This window comes from Camelina sativa, chromosome 2 (assembly GCF_000633955.1).
Source record: "Camelina sativa cultivar DH55 chromosome 2, Cs, whole genome shotgun sequence".
NCBI lineage: Eukaryota > Viridiplantae > Streptophyta > Magnoliopsida > Brassicales > Brassicaceae > Camelina > Camelina sativa.
In genome coordinates, this window is record NC_025686.1 from 18818067 (window position 1) to 18824362 (window position 6296).

Genomic DNA, 6296 nt, shown 5'->3' on the forward strand with positions numbered 1-6296 from the left:
ATTCCTGAGGCATTAGACTCTAAGTCTAATGAAATTTGTGCGATCAAATTACAGCGATCACTTTACGGATTAAAACAATCCGGGCGCATGTGGTATAATCGCTTAAGCGAATACCTATTGAAGAAAGGGTATGTTAATAATGAAATATGCCCATGCGTCTTCATAAAGAAATCTCCATCGGGATTTGTGATCATTGCTGTATATGTTGATGATCTAAATATAATTGGAACTCAAAAGGAGATTGATGATGCAAGAACTCATATGAAGGAAGAGTTTGAAATGAAAGATCTTGGAAAGACTAAATTTTGTCTTGGGCTCCAAATAGAACATTTCCAAGATGGAATATTTGTGCATCAATCAAATTATACGAAAAAGATTTTAAAGCGCTTTAATATGGACAAAGCGACTCCTTTGAGTACTCCAATGGTCAATAGATCTCTGAATGTCGATAGTGATCCATTCAGACCTTGTGAAAATAACGAGAAAATACTTGGTCCCGAAGTACCTTATATGAGTGCTATCGGTGGACTCATGTATCTTACAAATTACACTAGACTGGATATTGCCTTTGCTACGAATCTACTTGCAAGATACAACTCATCCCCTACTCGCAGGCATTGGAATGGGATAAAACATATTCTCCGTTATCTTCAAGGTACGATTGACTTGGGATTATTCTATCCTAGAAACTCTTCGGTTGGTCTTGTTGGTTTTGCAGATGCAGGATATTTATCAGATCCACATAAATCCCGATCCCAAACTGGATATGTTTTCACTATTGGAGGAACTGCAATCTCATGGCGCTCACAGAAACAGACTTTGGTCGCCACTTCCTCAAATCATGCAGAAATAATTGCTCTTCATGAAGCATCGAGAGAATGTGTATGGCTCAGATCGATGACTAACCACATACAAGAATCAAGTGGAATAATCACCAAGAAAGAGCCAACAACATTATTCGAAGACAATGCTGCTTGTGTCGCCCAAATCAAAGAAGGTTATATCAAGAGCGATAGAATAAAACATATACCTCCCAGATTTTTCTCCTACACTCAAGAACTCGAGCAAAAGAAGGAAGTTGATATCCAACATATCCGCTCAAGTGACAATGCAGCAGACCTATTCACAAAGGCGCTTCCGACTACCACATTCAGAAAGCATATTCACAGTATTGGAATGCGTCATCTACGAGATTTATGAAGAAAGATTATACTTATCTTTTCGAGGGGGAGATTACGTTACTATACTCTTTTTCCCTTGTCATGGTTTTTATCCCAATGGGTTTTTCCATGACAAGGTTTTTAATGAGGTAGTACGTAACTCGTCAATGGTGATGGATAATCAAGGGGGAGTATTATGAAATAGAATTGTGATTAATCCATCACAAGACACATGTTAGGACACTTGTCTTTGTAATATTACACCAACTTCCACTTGTCATTACCAAGTGTCTAAGTGTGTGACTCATGTCTTTTGTAATGCACTATAAATAGGAGTTGTGTAATAAGAATGACACACATAAGTTCCTTGATCAAAAACACTCTCAAAGTCTCTCTCTCTCTCTCGGCTGCTCTCTCCCTCTCTCTCTCTTTGTTAGTTCTTGTTCTCTTTACAAAGTGTTACAAAACACAAAACTTATAAGTGTTTTGTAGTCATAGTTCACAACACTTCTCTTCTACTACTCTTTGTTTTCTCTTGTCTCATACACTATTATATAGTGGTTTCTCAACAGAGATTTGTTTCTTCACAGTTTTTTTCATTTTTTTGATCGAAGTGTTGTTTATGGAAAAGGTTGCATATTTAAATTGTAAAAACAAATAATATTAGAAATTATTATTAATTCTACAATACCAAAAGTTTGTGTATGAAAGATCCCTATATATGTGTTGCAAAAATTCTTTGCATTATATATAATAAACATATGATAGATAATAAACATATAATAAACACGATCACGGAAAACATAACTGAGGAAGACCAAGACCACATTATCAACGTATACCTCCAAGACAGAATCATATGGCATTACAACAAAAATGGTGAGTACACGGTTCATTCAGTTTCTCATGGCTCAACCGTACTATAAAAAAGATTTGGAAACTAAACATTCTACCAAAGCTAAAACATTTCCTCTAGCTTGTATTTTCAAAATCTATGCCTTCTCTTACATGACTAGGCATTCATGGAATGAACTTTGATCCCAGATGTTTTCAAGCGGACGAAACCATAGAACACATTCTATTTCTTTGCCCATATGCTCAATCAATCTGACAAATGTCTAATATACCTGCTTATCTGCTGTACACCACATATTCAAATGCTGAATCTTTCATTGAAGCTCTCTTTGATTATCATCCTGCTAGCACAACTCCATCTAACATTAATTCCTACCATTTTGGTTAATTATTATGGCATATTTGAAAAAGTAGGAACTCTTTTGTTTTTGAAAGGATACAAGATAAACCGAACATTATTATCCTTTGTGCTCAATCAAATATTCGAGAATGAAATCACTTACTTAGCAACACCGCTCACAGAACCACTCCTGACAATATAAAGACAAAGAAATCATGGACAAAGCCTTTGGCCCCTTTCACCAAATGCAATCACGATGCTGCTTTTGACTACAATACTAATCAAACGAAATGTGGTTGGATATTTCGAGATCCAAATGGTGTCTCCCAAGGATGGGGAGCTTTAGTCTTAGGTTATGATTCATCACCATTAGAAGCGGAAGTAAAGGCACTATTAGCGGCAACACAACAATTTTGGATAAGAGGTTTAACCAATGTTATGTTTGAAGGAGATAATGAGACACTCACTAAAATGCTAAACAAAGAACAGTTTGATATATCCATTGAAGGCATTGTTCAAGATATAAAAGTCTGGTCATCCTATTTCAAAAATTCTCAATTTGTTTTTTCTCCTAGAGATTGTAATAATACTGCTCATCATCTAACAAAGTTTGATTGTAATTCAAGTATTTTCTATTCAGGGTGTGTTGCACCTCCATCTTGATTTTCAAATCAGTTGTATAACGATTATTTTCATTTATTAATATAATTCATTTTTTCTGAAAAAAAAGAAAAGATAATGATTTATAAAACAACATAGCCTGAGTAAACAACACATTTTTGAGGCTATATCTCTAAAATGTGCCACGTTATTAAAACTCGAAAGTCAATTTTTTTTTGGTCAAAGACAACGGTCATACCCGGAATGGTATGAAGATTAAAAAGGAATCCATGGTTATGACTTATGAATATGAGGTCTGACCAACGACCATTTTCTTCTAGTTTCTAACTATAAATAGACTTATTACATCCTTGTGCATAATATGAAAAAGAAAACAAAAAACAAAAATCAGAAGATGAATCCCTCAAAAATATTGGTTGCCTTCACTCTGATTGTTCTCATCGCAGTTTCTTCCGTCCATTGCCGTTTCGGTATGTATATACTTTCAAATATTTTTCTTCACATTATTTTGGTTATATTTTTTTAAAACTCTTAAGTTAAATTTTATAACTCATGGTGGCAAGATAGTGACTCTGTAAGTGGATCCAATCCTTGATATTACATTGACCTTTCAGAAGCTAACCCTATTTCTTGATTCTGAAAATTCTTCAAAGAATCACAAATCATATAATAACTAACTAAAACTATATAAACGACGAAGAAAACCTCATCTCTCAGCTTTGGAAAACACTAATTAATCTCCCCTTCTGATGCTTCTCCTTTGTTAAGACCTGGCACCTCGTTTAAGCATAAGTGAATTTAACAACTATGTTTATTAAAATTTAGAGGTTCTTACAGAAAAAGTCAAGGATCCAATTCTCACTTTAGAATTGCTGGCTACAACCAATTCTACTAATATTTTGTGTGCTATGTTTATATACTGTATATATATTCGAATATCATATATACATTTTTTCTTTTACTTCTTTAAGAAATAAAATATATATATTTATCTTTTCGGAATGATGGTAGGTCCAACGGATCCACATTGTGGAGATACAAGTCATGAATGTAACGAGCGATTCCAAAATGAACAATGCGGGCAATATTGTAACGGCAAGGGTGTTTGCCTTCTAAGCTCCTTAGTAGGACCTCCTACGTATTATTGTTGTTGTTATAAATAGATTCAGTATGCAATTCTTAGTTTATCATCTACGATCAACACATGCTTATGCTTTCTACTTCAAGTCTAATAAAGAGTTTTTTTTAATAGATATAAAAATTCCAATAAATTATTATCACTTATTCGCACTGCACAGTTTGATTAACCAACAGATTATTTTATATATTGTTAAAAGGTTGCCCACTAAAAACAGCTTACGGAAAAGTTCAAATGTTAGTTTGTTTGTTGTCAATATAAAGCTCTTAAGTAATAGAAAAGATAAAAATTTTAATTCAATTTTTATATAAAAATATGGTTATGTTGTTTATGTGTCTTTTCAATTCGTAGTTCGAATATCACTCGATCTTTTACTTAAAATCACATATTTTTTTTGACCAAACAAATGTTTTACCTTCTAGTTTATTTGGTCAAAGATTTATTAGCTTTTATTTGTAAAAATCTACACTTAATACATTAACAAAAATATAGAGGAAAACAACTTGGATATAGTTATAACGTGTACAGACTCTCAGTAGTTAAGATTATGAACCTTTTATGTCATTATAAATAGATCACTTGACACCTAGCTAATGTACATCGAACTATATACACAATATTGGTTTGTTAAAATGGGTTCCTCCAAACTGATGGTTACATTCAGCTGTCAAAAAAAAAAAACTGATGGTTACATTTATTCTTGTTGCTATGTTGGCCATGTTGTTGTAAGCTTGTAATAATAAAAGGATAAAGCCAAGTATTTTTAGGAGGATCTAATATACATGTGATAAGGTCAAATAATGTTTTAGGAGAATCTAAAATATATGCTTAGAGTTATCCAATTGGATTTTGGTGTTTTGAGTTTTCTCTATATAAGGATGTGCTAACTTGTGGTACAACTTATGAGTTTGGAGGCTTAAGGTTTTGAGCAATTTTCTTTAAGATTAATAAGAGAGTTATTTTTATTAAGCACCTGTGTTCTGTTCTTGATTTCTACACGTGGTATCATAGCTTGAATCAATGGCAGGAGAAGACGTCAAAGCTTTGACGGAAGGAGAAGAAGGCAAAATCTTGTCGACAAGAAAAGATGATAATGTCGGATCATCACCATCGGCTGAAGGAGGATCTTCCTCCATCAAGTGTTCCATGTTGAACTCGAGTAATTACACAGTATGGTCTATGAAGATGAAGATATTACTCAGGGTTCACAAATCATGGGAAGTGATTGAGAAGGGAAATATTGATGAAACAAAGAACGACTTAGTGATTGCTTTGATAATGCAATCTATCCCATAATCACTTACTCTTCAAATTGGTGCTCTAGAGACTGCGAAAGAGATATGGGAAGCCATAAGATCGAGACACAGAGGAGCATATATGGTTAAGGAGGCAAGATTGCAAACATTAATGGCAGAATTCGATCGCTTGAGGATGAAAGACATTGAAAAGATTGATGAGTTTGTTGAAAAACTTTCAGCAATCTCAACTAAATCGGCTGCTTTGGGCAAAGAATTACCAGAACCTATGATAGTCAAGAAGTTCATGTCAAGTCTTCCTCGAAAGAAGTTTATTCACATAGTAGCCTCTCTCGAGCAAGTACTTGATCTGAATAAAACGAGTTTCAAGAACGTTGTAGGTCGTCTGAAAGCATATGAAGAACAAATTGGAGAAGAGGATGCATATCAGGATGATGATCAAGGCAAACTCATGTTTGTCAATGCAAACCTGTTTGGAAGCTACAGAGGAAGGGGACGAGGAGGTCACTCTTCCAGAGGAAGAGGACGTGGCAGATTTGGCTTTCAACCGAAGGATAAGGAACATGATTTGTCTCACATTACTTGTTTACGATGTGATAAGCAAGTTCATTATGCCTCTGACTGTCCTGATAGATTACTTAAACTTCAAGAGACTATAGAGAAAAAGGAAGAAGATACCCACACAACTGATGAGTTAATGATGCACGAAGTTGTATACCTTCAGGAAGACAAAGTAAAACCAAGTATCTTCGAGTCAAGTATGGATACCGATGACATATGGTATCTAGACAATGGAGCAAGTAACCACATGAGTGGAAATCGAAACTTCTTTTATGAACTTAATGAGGATTTCATGGGAAAGGTTCGTTTTGGAGATGACTCGCGTGTTGACATTAAAGGAAAGGGATCCATAAGGTTTCTGCTTG